The sequence below is a fragment of the Acipenser ruthenus genome, chromosome 3 (assembly GCF_902713425.1).
Source record: "Acipenser ruthenus chromosome 3, fAciRut3.2 maternal haplotype, whole genome shotgun sequence".
NCBI classification, from domain to species: domain Eukaryota; kingdom Metazoa; phylum Chordata; class Actinopteri; order Acipenseriformes; family Acipenseridae; genus Acipenser; species Acipenser ruthenus.
Genome location: NC_081191.1, coordinates 7,396,691 through 7,416,200, shown reverse-complemented (window position 1 = coordinate 7,416,200; position 19,510 = coordinate 7,396,691). Strand labels below are relative to the sequence as shown.

The window sequence follows — 19,510 nt, the reverse complement described above, 5'->3', positions numbered from 1 at the left end:
AAAACCATTCAATGGCTGAGTGAGATCGATAGGAGCCGAGAGAAGCCGAAAAAACAAGGCGTATCTTATGAATACTGATAGACCCGACACCACATAGATAACACGGACATAAACAAACAAGATAGCTGCTTCTGCATCCAGCGCTCAAAGAACATCACAGACATTTGCAGAGCTTTTTTTAGATGTTATAGTAATAAAATAATGACTTAGATCGCATTATTGAGGAGTTTGGTGATAAAACGAGTGATCAAGAGATGATTTATCGGTATGTACTATTACTAAGAGGCATTTGAAAAATATAGCAAACAAGGGGTGGGGCGGGGCTGGAGATGCAGTACTGTGTGTCCTGTTGATATGCAGTGCCTTTTAAACCTGTTTTACTGTGAAAAAGATTCTTTTAAACAGCGCGTCTAAAATAAACTGCGCGTGTGAAAATAAATTGGACCTGACGCACCTGAGACACGCTGAATAAATGGACCGCTAAGGGTTAAAGACCTTGGGAAAGGAAAAATAACAAATAAGATATTGAGGGATGCAGAGAAGTTTGTGTGCAAGTTGTACAGCGTACCAGAAGCAAGCACGTGACGAGGCCCGTGTTAAACATGCACAACGAGCACACTACCAAAGCATGGTATGGAAGCAGGTCACCAATCCACTGCCTGTCCTACCATCACCTGCAACCATGGGCTGGAAAATGGAAGATGGACAGCTGTTACCAAAGCTGTTGTCTCTTGCTGCAATTCCCGAGTCGTTTAAAGGTTTCGCATGGTGGCCATTTTGTTTTTTTGGCCTAAAACATCAAAATACAGTGTGGCAAACAAAATATTCAGTTTCAGAATACAAAAATCCTTTAGAAAAAGTTGTCAAACCACTTTTCCTCAAAAATGCCCCCTACATTCACATTTCCTGATTACTGTACTAGTCTACTATGTATGAATGTATATATATGTATGTAAATTATATATATATAATTTCCAGCAGAAAGGTGGTCGCCTGAAGGTGCCTACATTCATTTTTAAGGACTGTTAACTTGCTGTTACAGTAGCTTTATATGTTATCATTTTGTATTTTTCAGAAGCAAATTGCAGGCACAAAACAACTACTGTATTCCTTCAAATTTAAGACACCCTAGAATTTAAGACGCAGCCGAAATTTCCCACCCTCAATTTGAGGAAAAAATAAAACATTAAACAAACAACCTCAATTACGCATATTGAAGCAGTCTGCAGCCGTCTTATCACAGAGCATTACAGTTATGAGCTGCTTCTCATTACTCACACCTGTTTTTCTACCAATTTGTGAACTGTGGTATTGCTTGGCATGTCGAAAAATACGGGGGTCTGATCAGCATTTCTGATCTGTCCGAGCTGGTACTATTTGTTAGAAACGTGGAAATTGTAAAAGCTTCTCTGAATTCTAAGCTAATGACGCTTCTTTCGAAAATGGTTGCCTGTATGTCATGGATGACTCAAGTTCAGGCAGTAACGTTTTGGTTTGTCTTATCGGCAGTAAGTTACGTTGCTGCTTGTGTATTCGGGCAGTGACGTCTTTGTTCATCTTTTATCTGCAGTAAGTCACTGTGGCAAAGTGGTAAGTGGTAACAGGTGTATAGCAGGTGCAGTGCGGATACAGTAATTCCAAGAACGCACAGACAACAAAGTACGGGTGAAAATGATTGTTTTAATTGTTTATAATCCAATGGTCTGATGACCCGCCAGTAAATAATAAAGAGCTGGCAATACACAACAATGTGTATTGCACAGTAAAAAAACGAAGGGTTGCAGTCCCGCAAATAATAGACACGGTACAAAACACACACAATTAGACACACACGATCACTGTTCCAAAGTGAGTGCTCTCAGTGCTTGTGGTGAAGTACAATATACTACGTGCTATTAGTGAAACAAGTGCTGATAACAATGTTTATTCGTGACGGTAGTGCAGTGATGATCCGGTTTCGTGCTGGCCCTTGGCAACAGCTCCGGATCTGTGTTTATCCGTCTAGTGATAACAAACACAGACAATTACTAAACAGACAAAGAAACAAACAAAACACTCACAAACTCCTTTCGTTATTTATTTTGGGCAATCTCCCGGTCCTTCCAGTTTCCACGTAACAAAAACCCAAGCGAAGGAAAAGATTTACAATTCTCCAGCCCCTTTTATGCGATTATGCATGACCCCTTGGTAAACGATTACAGCTGACTCTATTGCCTGCAGCTGCTACCTCGTTTACCTAATTGTTTCCTTACCCAATCGTTTCCTGTAGGCTATCCGTCAGCCTGTAACAGCTGTGGTTAGACAATAAGTCTAGAATTATGAGCTTTCACAAATGATGCCAGTCAGGAAATATCATGAAAGAACCATGTTTGTAAAATGTACATACCTGTACTGCATACCGCATTATTCCTCTTGAAATGTTGTTTTCCTACTCTAAAGCCCATGTCACACAGAAATGCCGCTACTGAGCCGTCTGAGACGTTTTAAAAATTATTTAAAAACACCAATTCACACAGCACGAAATTGGGCATTCTATGCCGGTATAATACCGTCATAACCCTTTCACACAACCAAAGGGATCACGTGACTACAACTTTCAAACCTGTCAGTCAACAGATCGTTTTCATGGCAAAGGCAATTCGCCCATAAAATTACAGCATCACGCATCGTCCCTTCTATTTGTGAATTCACCTCCTTGTCAGCCCGTAAAGTTAACAATTCATTAACTTATTATTCTTGATCAGCCATTGCATTTGAAAAAATGAAAGCGTGTAACACCAACGACAAAACTACCCAACAAGTCTACTGTTTAGGCCGTAAAAGTTATTTTTAATATATATTTTTTTCGCAATTCACCAAATGTATGTGACTTTAACCTACTGAGCAACAAATTGGGTTATCTGAAATTGTAAACATATACGATTCTGTGGGTGAACTGATGATGTACCACTTTCTGGGTCCACACCAGTAACTGATACAAAGGTCCGAAAAATGCATATGATGAAGTGTATGAAAAGAACTGGAAAACTCCAAGCATAGAAACGGTGGTTAAACATAAGAAAGTTTACAAACGAGAGGAGGCCATTCAGCCCATCTTGCTGGTTTGGTTGTTAGTAACTTATTGATCCCAGAATCTTATCAAGCAGCTTCTTGAAGGATCCCAGGGTGTCAGCTTCAACAACATTACTGGGGAGTTGGTTCCATACCCTCACAATTCTCTGTGTAAAAAAGTGCCTCCTATTTTCTGTTCTGAATGCCCTTTTATCTAATCTCCATTTGTGACCCCTGGTCCTTGTTTCTTTTTTCAGGTCAAAAAAGTCCCCTGGGTCGACATTGTCAATACCTTTTAGGATTCTGAATGTTTGAATCAGATCGCTGCGTAAACAGAACATATTTGTATACAGGTTTTAACAGTTAACACAAAAGAAAGTTACAACCACCTCCTACCGCGATCTTCTTCACCCACTGTGCTCATGCTCGGATCAATGCCGAGTTTGCTTGATAAATGGAGAGGCCTAGGCACAAGATAGCAATTTGTAGAGCGTGGATTGGAGCTGAAAACTCTGACCCCCACGTTACACTACAGCAGTTGTACTCAACTCTGGCCCTCGACATCTATTCCAGTCCTGGTCTTTATTGCAGCCAGGTCCTAAATTAGTTAATTGCCTCTTAGCAGCTTCAGTTACCACCCTAGAACCTGCTTGGAGTAAAAACCTGGACTGGATTGAATCTTGTGGTACCTCTGCACTACAGAATAATACATCACAGATTTGAGACAGAGTTCTGAAGTATAAATGAATTGAAATCTATTACTTTAAAGTATCTCCACACATTATGTTTACTACACTGAAGAAATAAGTACATTCTAAGTGACAGGGTGTGGTCACAATACTTTAATAATGACAGTGGCCACACCAGCTAATCTATCCACCCTTGTATACACCAATGTGGCTGTACAGTCATCACTTTGGAGACTGCTCACTGCGAAACAGTGCAATTTGTGTGATCTGGGACAGAGAAGCAACAATAAAGTCTATCAATCTACAGTACTGTGTAACCGATCATGACTGCAACTGTAATGGTACTGCACGAAGAGACAGATTTTAGCAGAAATGTTGTGCCAATAAAACAAACGTGCCATTTTCTGGATTTCTTTCATTATCCATTAACTCTATACCATATTGTCTGTGCTATGGCCTGAAGGTTTATTATTCTCACAAAAGTTTTGTATTTAGAGAAATTACCGTTACTTCAAATCTGTGTAGACTACTATAGTATACAACAGCCAAATGTCAAGCTACCATTATTGTGTCTCTGTCACGTGTCCACAGTCAAGAATACTGCTGATCAATCAAGCAAGTTCCAATTTGTATTCTTAATTCTACACAGTGCATGAAAACTTTCATTTACCCTAGTACAGGACAGGAAGTTACTAAAAATACTTTACAATGGTTTACAAAAACGTGCAGTTCGATTTTAATAATAATAATAATAATAATAATAATAATAATAATAATAATAATAATAATAATAATAATAATAGGACGAATATGCACTGAACCCTTTGTTGTCTGTGAACACACTGTAACTTAAGATCCACCGCAGCTGAAGATTCGCGTACAGTATTTCTAGGCGCCAATGCCCCGGTATACAGTAGTGCAGATAGGAATGCAAACAAAATAATGACTTCTACATTACCATAAACAAAATAACGACTTCACTGTGTAGCTACATTAATATTCATGTAATTTAGCCTTTCTAGTGTATTTACATATTTTTTATTAAATACATAAAAAGTGAACGGTAAAACCTACTAGTAGCTAGTTGTGTACAACGAGGACAGTACATTTAACACTTACCACCATGCTCTTTTATCTCACTCTTTGTCCCGTTCTGGGTGGTATAAACTACCCCATAAATTAAGTTAATTATTAAACACCATCAAGTCCTCCATCTTCATCACTTGCACCACGCAGACAAGCCTGCTGCCTGTAGGGACTACAGCTAGAGTGGCAGTTTCTCAAAGCCAATCAAGCAGCGCACAGGGGCTGTCGACAAACACAATCCATCCAGATCGAGGAGCGGGCTAAAAATGTTTCCACGAGCGGGGTAGGTTGCTCCTTTCTGAAAAAAGCGTCCCAAAACTGGATGGGTGGGCTTTCTGTGTGACGTCATTTCTTTTTTAATAATGTTTTTTTTTGTTGTTTGTTTTGTTTTAGTTTTTTTTGATACTTTTGACAGGTAGGTGTCTCTGGGAGCGGCAGGTGTGTTGTTGGGAACTGCAGTTTTAGTTTTTGTCCACAGTTGTTTATATGTGTTTTTTTTTATGTAGAAATCTGTTTAATTTTATTATTAAATATAGGTGATAAATAGCATAAAATAAAAGTGACCATGTTCGTTTATAATACAAAACAAGCACACAATCCCTTCCGTACATGCATGCTGTTATATTTGCTGGTAATCATATTTATTTTAGAGTACGATAAGTTATTGACAAATCAATCATTTAACTTTTTTTTTTTTTCAGCATGAAAGGTTCAATTGCTTCTAAACATCAAACATACTGTAGCACTGGGGGAAATTGCTATCTGAAAAAGAAGACAGTCTTGGCAACAGAACACGGTTCAATAGCTGGCAGGCTCTTTATTGGCAGCAGCAGGTTGGCAGCAAGTAACACAGCTGACAGCTCACAGCACACGATTCTCCACTCTGAATCCACACACACTCTCACAGACAGACACACACACACACACACACACACACACCTGATGCACCCTTTTATCTCCCTCAGACCCAGACACAAAAATACAAGTATGTGAGGCTTCAACCAATCAGCGCCCACTGACCCTTACTTAACAACAATGTAACAGATTATCATGTTCCTCACCCAATCAGAGTCCTGTACAGCCACATGGGATTCAAATGGACAGCACCTGGTGACCCCCATGTAGAATGCCTGATCCATCCCCAAGTCCCAGCACCCTGCCGCATGGTCTACGTTAATGGTACTCTTCACTTTGATCAAAAACAAAACTTTCTTACAGGTACAGTCAAGTTCTATTACAAGTGTTGTCTGTGAAGATTAACTGTCTCACTGCCATGTTGTTTTAATATCTGGACATTCTGTCAGAGATGCAATTCCCCTTTGCATTCCAGAACTGTTAGCTTGCAGGATGTTAACTAGCACTCATGCTGAATTGTCTCACCTTTTGATCCTCAGACAGTCTCTTTATATTCAGCAAAGATCCATACAATAATTGTTGCCTTAGAAAGGTTTTTTTTTGGTTTTGTTTCAGTCATGCAGTTTCTTAATCAAAAACCTATCGTCTCTAACAGTAATAGTGGACAGGAAAAAGAAGAAAAGAAATTAACAGAATTGCATTAAAACTCTTACACTTTTTCATATATTGCCATATTCAAAAACCACCCAGGTCCATTAAAGTACAATAAATCAATCATGGAACTTTATTTTGTCTGTATGTTTAAATATAAATAATACAAACATACTTCTGTGGATTGATGAATAACAAATAGTGCCCATGTAATTATTCTAGTTAACGATTACAGGTCACAAAATATTTCTCCTACTCTGTACAATTTCAAATGATATTCTTTAGCTTTAGGTAATACTATTTAATATCAATATCACAAATTGAAACAAATTAACAAAACAAAAATGTTATGGTCTTCTGTGGAATTTGCATTTTTACTCATTATTAACACAACACAAGCCTGTCCCAATAGTCTAAAATGAGATTAGAAATACATCAGCTGCCAACACAGCAAGATCTCATGTAGGTGCCACAGCAACAGGCTCATTTCACACCAATGGGTGGAAAGGTTTTTAATCTCCGATATGTACGGTTACATTCTCAAGGCTATTTACTTCATCATTAGCACAAGGTTTTCAGAAAGGTGAAACGCACCTTTACAGAAAGAGAAATAAACAAGTCGACTTTTCATTTCGGGGCTTGAATAAAAGTAATAAGTCATTTCTTATTCGTTTTAGATGTTTAATTGGTGTTTTTTTCCATTCAAGAAAAAAGGGCTAACTTTGAAGATCTAGCCTGTATTCTATTTTTTTCTGTTCAAAGTTACTAAAAAATAAAGTCTGCTTGCTAAAATAAACCAGTGTTTAGAATACACAGAGGACAAAATCCCAAATACAAAGTGCTAATGTATTCAAACATCCACTGGAACTCAACAATGCATACTGAACATTTACAGTATATGAACTTCAGGTTTAGACTTGGAGTGTGTTTTCAGCATGTAAGTTGCATACCTAACCCTGTAAAAACAGCACTTGCACGCTTTTGGACCCTGTATCTGTGCCTGGCTGTGTGACAAATTAAGCTACAAAAAGTATAGACTAGGTACCAACAGGTCTTTCCATCAACATTCTTCAACATGAACCTTCCTAGATAAATTAATATGTGTATTTCAATGACCATATTAGCAGTCTTTGTGGAAGACATTGATGGTCAAGAGTTCTTATTTGAATTGAATAATACAGATCATATTAGCTTTGTAGGTGTGCTTATATAATGACTTGCAGTCTATACCCAAGTGTTTTATTTTGTTAAAAAAATGTGTTTTAAACACACAGACACAGACATTTCAAAGTATATTCACTCATATTTGTGAATAACTGAGGCTGTATTTGTTTAGAGCTTGTTAATTCTTGTTAATCTCCTCGACCTCTCTGCTGCCTTTGACACTGTCGATCACTCTATTCCACTATCCTCTCTCGCTGACCTGGGAATCTCTGGCACTGCCCAAGGGTCAGTCTTGGGTCCTCTCCTGTTCTCTCTCTGCACCTGCTCCCTGGGCCCCCTCATCACATCCTATGGTTTCTCATACCATTTCTATGCTGATGATGCTCAGATCTTCCTCTCCTTCCCCCCCCCCTCTGACCCCACCATCCCCTCCCGTATCTCTACCTGTCTGTCTGCTATTTCCTCCTGGATGCACTCGCATCACCTCAAACTCAACCTCTCTAAATCTGACCTCCTTTTCTTTCCCTCCTCCTCCCCCTCCTCTGATCTCTCTATCTCCATTCCTCTGGAATCTACCACAATCTCTCCCTCCTCCTCAGAGTAGTCGTATCCTGATGTAACTATCACTGACACTGTTATCTGCTCTGATATTCGTATTTTGTAATATACTTGTACTTACTAGAACTGAAGTCATTGTATTTTATCTTGCTCTTAATTGTATTAATACTTGTACTGTGATTCTTGAAATGTATTTTTTGTTTACGACTGTAAGTCACCCTGGATAAGGGCGTCTGCTAAGAAATAAATAATAATAATACTAATAATAATAATAATAATAATAATAATAATAATAATTAATAATAATAATAATAATAATAATAATAATAATAATAATAATAATAATAATAATAATTAAAATGATGTGTGAGTACTAAGATACAGTGAGCTTTCATTCACAATGCTTATGTTGTTTTTTTGTTTTTTTTAAATGGTACATGTTCACTCACCCATAGGTTTTTGGTACAGCAAACTGAATGCTAATTTGAAATCTACTGTAGTAGACATCCCAGTTCTACAATGACATATGAAACCCAAATAAAACCAAGCTAATTTACTTTTTAGTTTATCTAGTCTAAGCAACATACATGTTTATTCTACATCAATTAGCAGACTTTTGCAATTATGTTTTTTGCAAGCCATGATTATTGAATCATGTTTTATTAATTATATCCTTAGAATGTCTTTTTGTTTTTTGTTGCAAATATCAAGGCTTAGCTATGAATAATTAGCAAGGTATATACATTAATAATAATGTTAGTGTTGGTTGACCTTTTAGATCTAAAATACCAAGGCTGGAGGGATGTAATTGGTGCATGCTTTAATGTTTTTTTCTCTTTGAAATGCACACTTTTTATAGTTGTGTTAATCTAAATATTTTGTTTCCAATGTTGTTTTCAGTGTCTCCTGAATAAAAAAGAAAATTGTAATAAATGTAAAACTGTACTGAATACTTTAACAATTCTAAATTGATTAGTGTAAAGAAAAGAAAATAAATAAACTGATTAATTTATATCTATATATATATATATATACACACACACACACACACGCACACAGAGTGTTATATACAATATATTAAGTAATATAATGAAAAGCTACATTGTGACAGCTACATTGTGGCTGAGTCTTGACGTCCCCAGACCAGGAAGCTGACACAGAGGCAGGCAGGTACTTGCAGGGTTGAAAGTGCTGATGCGCTCGTATTTATTTAAAAATAAAATAATTAAACAAAACAACGCTCACAGAGCAAAACAAAAGGGTTGAACAAAAACACAAAAATACCTCCAAACAAGCACCGTGCTTCCTGCACGCGTAGCAATCGTTTTTCTCTGGTCTCTCTCACACACGTTCCTCCTCTTGAACACCCCCACCTTGAACAACAAAAGCTGTGGGCTGTTATACATGTGACCATCTCCAGATTAGCAATAAATTAATCAATCAATCTGGAGATGGTCACATTCTGCACATGGTTTTTATATCTGCGTGGTCAACAGTCACTTTGTCAATAATCACTGTCTGCTGACCACACAGTCTCACAAGCTGTCAGGCAGAGACAAGCTGCTAACACCACCTCTGCCAGACCACACTTAAACTATACAACAATATTACCCCTGTGAATAATCCCAAACAATACATACAACAATAACAACAAACCACCACCTTCAAATTACCCGTTCTAAAACCAAAACAATACAGTATTTACAATACATTCACGTGTGCTAAATAAACACAATACATTATTTACAAGCAGGGCTTTGCCCTGCCCTCTGATTATGTGCAGAGCTCTGCACTACCCTGCCACATACATGTACTACAATATACTGATATTCCAAAAAAATAGCATGTAGGGCTACCATGCACAGCTAGGGCTTTAATAATATGACAAGTCTGTGAGATTTACATTATTCTGGAGGGATACGTCACCTTTCCAAAACAGGTGTTCATTCGCGGAATTCTGCAAGTCTATTTTTATTATTATTATGATTAAGTTATCTGGTTTTAGTTCTACTTCTGTTCAGCTGAGACTTTTTTTCAGATTATTGCTTTCCCCTCACTAGGTTCACATATCAATCCAGGGTCTAATTAATTTCCTGAAACAAAAGCTGTGGACAACAAACAAAACACAAAACCCTCCACAACAGAAAGATGTTGATCCCCACAGCTTTTACATTCTGGTGCCCAGCTCTGCATTAGTAGTCAATGAACACGTTTCCTTCACTGCCTTCGCCCTGTCGGATCCAGTTTAGGCCACTAAAGAAGGAATGCAAACGCTACTGCAGATTTCTGTAGCACATTAAGCAGAACCATTGCTATCTGCTTTCAGCTATTTTCACACTATGGTTTTTTGGGGTCTAGACAGCTTCTGAAATGTTCTTTCCTATAGCTACCAGACATTGTTTCAGGAAATCAAGTCTACTCCTTCCAGTTTACATAAATCTTAAATGACAGCCATGTTTGTCACTGCAGAGCTACAGTATGCTGCAGGGCAACAAGGCTGTGTGTTATTTTACTTTTAGCCTGACAGAAGTCCACATTCTCCAAAGGTACGATTCATTGTCATAAATTTAAAAGCTTCAGATAAGAAGTGTACAGTAAAATCTATTTACTACTATTCAAAGTAATTTGGACCAGGGAGTGTAGAGTTAATATCATGATTGCTATAACACTGAAAATCTATTAATATTACCTCCTTACTTTAAAATACATGGCACAGAGTACTGTATTATAGTGTAAATACTAGACATAAAGGACTGGTTAGCACATTTTTTGTGATGGATCATGTGATCATAAAACAAAACATGGCAGGTTACAAGGGCAGGTATCTGTTCAGATAACAGAGATGTTTGTGAAATAGGAGTTTGTACAATCAAGATTATACTGCACAGAGGGGCTCGAACAACCTATAGCTGTGTGTATGTGTGTGTGTGTTTGAGTTTTCCATATGTGTGTAAGTGTTCATATATGTTTATGTACACTGAAAATATTGGGTTGTTTACTTTGTACCCGTGCAACTTTTTTTTCTCACAATAATGTTCTGTAGCTCATAAACATACAGAAGAATATGTTAGTTGCTAGATATTCTATTAATAATAAAAATACTATCCGACCTACAGACTTGAACTTGGAATGGGAAGGTTGTTTATTTCCTATGCCGATTCAGTCCTGTGGAAAATTTGGATTACTTTCCTCTTATTTCTACAAAAAACCAAGACCTCCTGGTTCTGTCTACTTGACACCTGAAGAAAGAGTGCCAAAGTGATGCTATTTTCAGTTCTTGAAAGGGTCATTTGTTATCCTTCATATTTTACCAGCAGAAAAAACATACCAGATGTATTAAGCTCCCGTAGTGAACTTTTGTCAGTTCAAAGAGATATGCCAGCGAGTCGTGCCACCTCGTTCAGTGGACTGCTGGCCTCTTCTCGGTACTGACTGGAAAGCTGCTTGATTCTCTTCACCTCCTGGAAGTTCTCCTTCAGGTTGACCTCGACCCGTATCTGCTCCTGGTAGGGCCGGTTGGCCTCCTTCACTCTGTGTGTAATCTTGATCTCGCTGTGCACCACCGAGGTGATCATAAGAACATAAGAAGAACATAAGAAAGTTTACAAACGAGAGGAGGCCATTCAGCCCATCTTGCTCGTTTGGTTGTTAGTAGCTTATTGATCCCAGAATCTCATCAAGCAGCTTCTTGAAGGATCCCAGGGTGTCAGCTTCAACAACATTACTGGGGAGTTGGTTCCAGACCCTCACAATTCCCTGTGTAAAAAAGTGCCTCCTATTTTCTGTTCTGAATGCCCCTTTATCTAATCTCCATTTGTGACCCCTGGTCCTTTTTTCTTTTTTCAGGTCAAAAAAGTCCCCTTGGTCGACATTGTCTATACCTTTTAGGATTTTGAATGTTTGAATCAGATCGCCGCGTAGTCTTCTTTGTTCAAGACTGAATAGATTCAATTCTTTGAGCCTGTCTGCATACGACATGCCTTTTAAACCCGGGATAATTCTGGTTGCTCTTCTTTGCACTCTTTCTAGAGCAGTAATATACTTTTTGTAACGAGGTGACCAGAACTGAACACAATTTTTAAGGCAGATACTTAATACAAGTCAATGTAAATACTATAAACACAGCTATTGGGCTTAAAACACACTGGACTTCTTTCTGTAGATAGGCAGTTATTTGCCATCAGTACAAATACAACCATGTGTATTTATATTCAGCCTTCATGTATAGGTCACATTAATGTACTTATATCTCCACTCAGACTCTTGAAAGGTCACACTTAATAGGAGAAGGATTGAAATGGCTGAGTAAAGATAGTGAGAAATGGGTCTGCAGTTGTGTTGATATCGTGCCTCACTAGAATGTTTTTTTTCTTTCCTTTTTTAATAAATTTAGTTATCGCCAATGGTTTTTACCCCGGTTTTCTCCCCAGTTTGGAATGCCCAATTGTTATTTGTATCCCGGTTCACCATTGCAACCCCCTGGTGACTCGGGAAACGGAGATTGGATCACGCGTCCTCCGAAACATACTCCTACCAAGCCGTCATTTTTCGCACTGCGGATCCACAGCGAGGCCACCAGACCTATAGTACTGGAGAACAACACAGATCTGATGACTCCATTGCAAAACCGCAGGTGCCCTATCAGCCACAGGGGTCACGGTGAACTGTGGATTCCCCTGTCGACCTAGGTGCTCCCTATTGTGGCAAGTTGTGCGCCGCCCCCTAGGAACCCCCGGTCACGGTCGGCAGTGACATAACCTGGATTCGAACCTGCGATCTCCAGGCTATAGGGCGCATCCTGCACTCCACGCAGAGCGCCTTTACTGGATGCCCCACTCGGGAGCCCCGACTAAAATGGTTTTGATGTTGTAACTACAGTCAATTCTCAAATTAGACACATTTTCGACCAAGTCCTGGCAAACATTTGCAGTTGCTTATTGTGAATGACTTCTTAATATGAATTCACTTAACACAAATTTCCTGTTGGTGCAAATTTTTTTAAAACCCTCCCAGGGAAGAAAAATGTGAATAAAACAAAACGCGCTAGTTCAAACCACTGAGTGTAAAGGATATTGACTAGCCCTTTTAATGTATTAACTTGCATCCACATTAGTGGCTCTGTACTGTATTTAATGCTGTTTACTAAGATCCTATCACACAAAAACGTGCGCTATGCTTGCAGTCGACAGTGGAGGTTTTGAAAGTGGTGGATAATGCACCACAGTACAAGAAAAATAAAGATGTTGCTGCAAACACTTTGTCAATCATTCTAAAAAAACCAGAACACAATAATACAGGCTTATGAACAGCAAACTGTGGATGCAAGTCGTCAGTGTTTCTGATTTGCTCAATGCCCTGATATTGAGGACGCCTTGCTTTTGTGACTTAAAAATGTGATCAGAATGGGGCATGCAGGTTTCAAATGCAGTTTATTTGCAATGTATCCTTTTAAAAAGTTCACTTACAGCCATATTTTCAATAAAACACACAGTACTTTTAAATGTATAATACTTTTCATTGTTCTGTAATTGACATTTGATTTCCGTGTTACTATAACTTCAATAAAAACTGTCAGCATGCATTTGGCTTTAGATTCCTGATAACATGAATTACTGAGACACATTTTTTGCTGGTTCCTTGAAATTCGTATTAACGAGAATTGACTGTATTTAGGGTGAGACTTCCTTTTAAGGGTAAACCGCAGTATTGTAGATGCGTCAGACAGCTGCTTTTGTGAATGGATATCTTAAACCTATATTGAAGCGTTAACACCTAATGGAAAAGTGCAAGACATATCTCTATTCAGCACTGAATTGCAGGACTTTGTTGAGTTTCCATTAGGCACATGTTTTTCAAAACATCCCTCTCTACCTTGCAAATCACAACTTTCTCCCCACAGTAAATGTTGTTCAGTTTTCATCCGATTAGTCAATGTGTGAATCCCTCAGATTCTGGCTTCATTTAGGGAGTTTTTTCTTTTTATTTAATTTCATTTCATTTTTGTATCTGTGCTGTGAATGACTGAGAGCCTGCACCTGATGTAAGGTTTGCAGATCAAAGATCTGTTCCCCCATTAGTAGTCTAATGTCACTGAGATGGAAACAGAAATTCACAGTTTAATGTGGAAATACAAAGAGACCACTAAGACTACAGGTTATTTTTTTATATATAAACCACAAATGTTCGATCTACAGACGTGCTCAAATTTGTTGGTACCCTTACAGCTCATTGAAATAATGCTTCATTCCTCCTGAAAAGTGATGAAATTAAAAGCTATTTTATCATGTATACTTGCATGCCTTTGGTATGTCATAGAATAAAGCAAATAAACTGTGAAAAGAGATGAATTATTGCTTATTCTACAAAGATATTCTAAAATGGCCTGGACACATTTGTTGGTACCCCTTAGAAAAGATAATAAATAATTGGATTATAGTGATATTTCAAACTAATTAGTTTCTATAATTAGTGTCACACATGTCTCCAATCTTGTAATCAGTCATTCAGCCTATTTAAATGGAGAAAAGTAGTCACTGTGATGTTTGGTATCATTGTGTGCACCACACTGAACATGGACCAGAGAAAGCAAAGGAGAGAGTTGTCTGAGGAGATCAGAAAGAAAATAATAGACAAGCATGGTAAAGGTAAAGGCTACAAGACCATCTCCAAGCAGCTTGATGTTCCTGTGACAACAGTTGCAAATATTATTAAGAAGTTTAAGGTCCATGGAACTGTAGCCAACCTCCCTGGGTGCGGCCGCAAGAGGAAAATCAACCCCAGATTGAACAGTAGGATAGTGCAAATGGTAGAAAAAGAACCAAGGATAACTGCCAAAGAGATACAAGCTGAACTCCAAGGTGAAGGTACGTCAGTTTCTGATCGCACCATCCGTTGCTTTTTGAGCGAAAGTGGGCTCCATGGAAGAAGACCCAGGAGGACTCCACTTTTGAAAGAAAAACATAAAAAAGCCAGACTGGAATTTGCTAAAATGCATATTGACAAGCCACAATCCTTCTGGGAGAATGTCCTTTGGACAGATGAGTCAAAACTGGAGCTTTTTGGCAAGTCACATCAGCTCTATGTTCACAGACGAAAAAATGAAGCTTTCAAAGAAAAGAACACCATACCTACAGTGAAACATGGAGGAGGCTCGGTTATGTTTTGGGGCTGCTTCGCTGCGCCTGGCACAGGGTGCCTTGAATCTGTGCAGGGCACAATGAAATCTCAAGACTATCAAGGCATTCTGGAGAGAAACGTACTGCCCAGTGTCAGAAAGCTCCGTCTCAGTCGCAGCTCATGGGTCCTCCAACAGGATAATGACCCAAAACACACAGCTAAAAGCACCCAAGAATGGATAAGAACAAAACATTCGACTATTCTGAAGTGGCCTTCTATGAGTCCTGATCTGAATCCTATCGAACATCTATGGAAAGAGCTGAAATTTGCAGTCTGGAGAAGGCACCCATCAGACCTGAGACAGCTGGAGCAGTTTGCTCCGGAAGAGTGGGCCAAACTACCTGTTACCAGGTGCAGAAGTCTCATTGAGAGCTACAGAAAACGTTTGATTGCAGTGATTGCCTCTAAAGGTTGTGCAACAAAATATTAGGTTAACGGTCCCATCATTTTTGTCCATGCCATTTTCATTTGTTTTATTATTTACAATATTATGTTGAATAAAAAATCAAAAGCAAAGTCTGATTTCTATTAAATATGGAATGAACAATGGTGGATGCCAATTACTTTTGTCAGTTTCAAGTTATTTCAGAGAAAATTGTGCATTCTTTGTTTTTTGTGGAGGGGTACCAACAAATTTGAGCACGTCTGTATGTGATGATTAAGTGGGAAGTACTAATACAAAAAAAGTATAGGAAGTTGCTGAAATTAATATATACATTCTCTGAGGCTAAAGGAACTGTGTTTGGTGTTAAGTTGATAAAATAAGGATAATGTTGTACAGAAAGATAATACTTTAAAATGAAGCACAATTACAGTATCTGGCCGAAAGACATAACCTATTGAAATCAAGGGAGGAGGCAGTGTGGCAGTGTGGCAGTGTGGTCCAGTGGTTCAAATCGCACCTCAGCTACTGATTCATTGTGTGACTCTGAGCAAGTCACTTAACCTCCTTGTGCTCCGTCTTTCAGGTGAGACGTAATTGTAAGTGACTCTGCAGCTGATGCATAGTTCACACACCCTAGTCTCTGTAAGTCGCTTTGGATAAAGGCGTCTGCTAAATAAACAAATAATAATAAGGGTAACAGTCAATACATTTGATTAAAAAAGCATGCCGTAATACATTTTTATAGTGTTGTCTTTGTACTCTTAATATCACCATGTTGAATCCAACATTGACTAGCCATGAATAACTGTTTTTGAGAAATGTGTACAGTATGACGAAACTATACAACATAGCAATAAACAGCAATGTACCCACCATGCTCTTCCCTCATTCTCTGTAAGCAATCAGCTGATTGCTTACTGATGGCTGGCTTTCAATCGTTCCAGGCATTCACCCATAGCATGGTGATGTTCTCCTTGTTGATTAAATGTGTCAGCAATATCGATAAAGCATTGGCAATGAATCTTCCATGTTTCTGTGTCACCTCTACGAACAGGATGGCAAGTGTATAACTGTAATAAGGCAGACTCAATTATGTGTATTTAATAAACACTAAGGACCTACTAATTTTTGTAACTCTGTAGGAAACACATTTAATGTAGTGCAACATTTGTTAGGACTGAACAATATAAATAAATTGTGCCACACATTTAAATCACTCAATCAAATCTTTATTTAGTATATCGCCTTTCACAACAACTTGCTGCAAAGCGTTTTAACATATGCAGAACAGCAAAGATGACATTAAAAATGCAGTAAATACAATAAAAAATGTTGTATAAATAAATACAACAAATACAATAAAACAACAAAAAAACAGTAATTTGTTTTGTTTATGGATCAAAACTAACTGGTTTCAGACCCAGATTAGCATCGTATCCAGGTTAAGGTAAGGATGTCCAAGTTTATGAAACCAGCCTGATAATAAGTAATATAGACTGTTTCTATGAAGAAATCTTTCATCATCCTTCAAAACATAGTACATACATGTGACGTATTTACAATACCTTAAAAAGTTGCTAAACAGCTCACCCTATGGGCCACAGTGTAACCTTTAGCAGAAGATCATGTGGAAACACTCAATGAGTGCTCTGTGGCAGTGTTTCCCAACCCTGGTCCTGGGGACCCCCTGTGTCTGCTGGTTTTCATTCCATCTGAGCTCTCAATTACTTAACTGAACTGATACATTTGCTTAATTAGACCTTTTTAATTGTTTTCAGCTCTTAAACATCCAGAGATTTTAAGTTAGCTAAAACATTTTATAAGCAACTTGAACTCTGCAACTGTTTAAGAGCTGAAAACAATTAAAAGGTCTAATTAAGCAAATGGATCAGTTCAATTAAGAGTCTCATTAAGTAATTGAGAGCTCAGTTGGCATGAAAACCAGCAGACACAGGGGGTCCCCAGGACCAGGGCTGGGAACCACTGCTCTGTGGAAATACATTACCTCATCCTTTAATAAAAACAGATTTGGACTTGTACCATTTGCTGTTGATTGTGGGTTTGCGTGGCGCAGCTGCCTAGCCGATTTGGACTGCATTAAAGGCTGTCTCTGGATAGAAAAAACAAGATTTAAATTATAACTACAATTAAAATGATTGTATTCGTAACTATAATGTTACCTTACTGTCTTAGATATTCCTCAAACTCAATCAAGTTTGAGATCAATGCAAAAACTGTTTGGGTCTTTGTATTAAATAATGAGATAACATTTTGCACTGACAAAAATAAAAAATAGTTTTAACTATGGTTTCAAAATTCCAAATCTCTTCTCAGGACTACTGTAGCAATGCTCACTCTCATATTCTGTCAAAAATCTTTTCTTCTTTATTGTATTTTATCCTTATTCTCAACTAACAAGTGCAGCTGGTTACAGTATCAGTTTATAGGAGGCTGTGTGGTCCAGTGGTTAAAGAAAAGGGCTTGTAACCACAAGGTCCCAGGTTCAAATCCTGGCCCTGAGCAAAAACACTTAACCTCCTTGTGTTCCATCTTTCAGGTGAGATGCACTTGTAAGTGACTCCGTATGTCACCTTGAATAAAGGCATCTGCTAAATAAACTAATAATAACAATGAATAAGAAGCAAAAAATTAGTTCTTGTTCAATTGACTTTAAAGCTCAGGGTATTCAGGATAACAAGCTTCTCAGCAGAACTTTCAAAAGCACGTGTTTTTGCTCGCAAAACAATCGACAATGTTTGATTTCTGTGTGAAACTGTGTTGTATATTAATTCTGTATAATGTACATTTGTTAACTTTTGCTATTTAAGCTGTCAAATTAGACAGTACAAGCCAATAACTAAAAGTATAGGGTGCAGTGTGTGGTTGGATTGTTTTCGTCAAAATAACACTGTAGTAATTTTGTTAATTCTTATTTCAATGGAACTATACGAGTTGTACCGAGTTTGTACAGTACTGTATGATGTAATTAATTCATTCACTGCAGTTCTTTCAACCGTTTACATAAGGACATTTAACTAAAATAAACTTGTAAATACTGTAAAACTGTAATCTTGTGAGTTCTGTTATATGCATGCCATGGCTCATGTACACCCGTGGTTAACTCAACACCTTGGATAAGTCAGCACTAAATGGCATCCCCATGGGGTGTCGAGTTAACCGAGGGTGACTGTATTTTAATGTTCAGGGCCCTGTCATGGTATATTTGCATATCCTGACTTAACCTGAAAAAACAATTGCAGTGCCAAACTGTTCTCAACACAATACATGGGATAACTGTAATAACATTAGCAATTACAGTAATCCATCATGCATCAGACTGCGGTGGGACCCGAGTAAGGGCGGATATGTAAAAAGTGGGAGAGATGAATCATTTTTTAAATACCATTATACACAGCTGTGACAATTACTATATTCACAATTATTGTTTTAATAGGGAGCTCCCCTACAGGGTATCAATGCTTGTGACAGGGTAGCCATCTGCCATGTAGATGCGTGCATTCGCTGCTGAGTGACAGGCAGGAGACTGAGACGGAGGCTGAAGTTGATACGCCCCGCAGGCCAACAGGATTTATTTACATATAAACACACTGAACAGCTCACTGAACAGACTGGGATGATTGCCTGCAATTACTCTGACAGACACTAGAGGCCACTACAATAATGTCTACGCTTTATTTACTCTGTCACTGTGTTTTGGTAGACACCTCTTAATCTATCTGTAATACTGAAATATGTGAAATAATATATTTGAGTAATATGGAAAACACTTTGTAGTTACACACATCACTGGTTTCCATCTCTTTTTACTGGGAAGATGGCTGTTACAAAAGTTTTTATTCAGGAAGATGGCCAAAAATCCCTGTCTAGTTACTCA

At 38.1% G+C, this 19,510-nt stretch overlaps 1 protein-coding gene across 2 annotated transcripts in view; it reads right to left on the bottom strand.

Annotated features, from left to right (window-relative positions):
- Positions 1-5,071, bottom strand: part of LOC117394989 (hyccin-like) — a 50,223-nt gene extending 45,152 nt beyond the window's left edge. Inside the window, exon 1 of one of the 2 annotated variants that reach the window (XM_033993796.2) lies at positions 4,860-5,071. The gene's annotated coding sequence lies outside the window, so the exon portion shown is untranslated. The remainder of the gene's footprint in view (positions 1-4,859) is intronic. The other variant, XM_033993792.3, reaches the window with a different exon arrangement.
- Between the last annotated feature and the right edge of the window lie 14,439 nt (positions 5,072-19,510).